The following is a 512-nucleotide window of genomic DNA, read 5'->3' as shown; positions in this document are numbered from 1 at the left end:
CAAATTAATATACATACAATTACATTAATTTTCGGGGGTACTAACGTGACACTAACGGCAAATCACAAACGCCTATGCAGCTGTTCATATTCTTAATTTTCGTTTTCGTGGTCTTTCTGTTGTATGGCTTCTGATATTCTTTAGATATTAAGTGATTTCAGATATCAATTCAACTCTTTTGATATGAATTTCTTTGTTTCAGTATTTTGTGCAGCTTTCTGCCTGGCAGAGATGTACACGGATAAATAATGATATTCACGGACAAACAAGAGTCGGATCATAATAACAAGTCGGAAGGAAAACCGCAACCACCATGCGAGGTGGAAAGGCCTCAGAATGTAAAGTTTACACTCTGATGTTTCTTCATAGATTCGCTGCTTTTCACCTCAATGCTCTATCCAGCATGTTGCTCGGAGCAGCAACTAGAGTTAGGCTAATCACGCAGCAAGTGAACCTTCGCATACTGAGGCAAACAACGGCGGTTTCGACAGCTATGAGCTGTGCATAAGGGC

This window comes from Eimeria mitis, genomic scaffold (assembly GCF_000499745.2).
Source record: "Eimeria mitis Houghton genomic scaffold, Emh_scaff2262, whole genome shotgun sequence".
In the NCBI taxonomy this organism is placed as follows: domain Eukaryota; phylum Apicomplexa; class Conoidasida; order Eucoccidiorida; family Eimeriidae; genus Eimeria; species Eimeria mitis.
Note: the sequence above shows the minus strand (reverse complement) of the source record.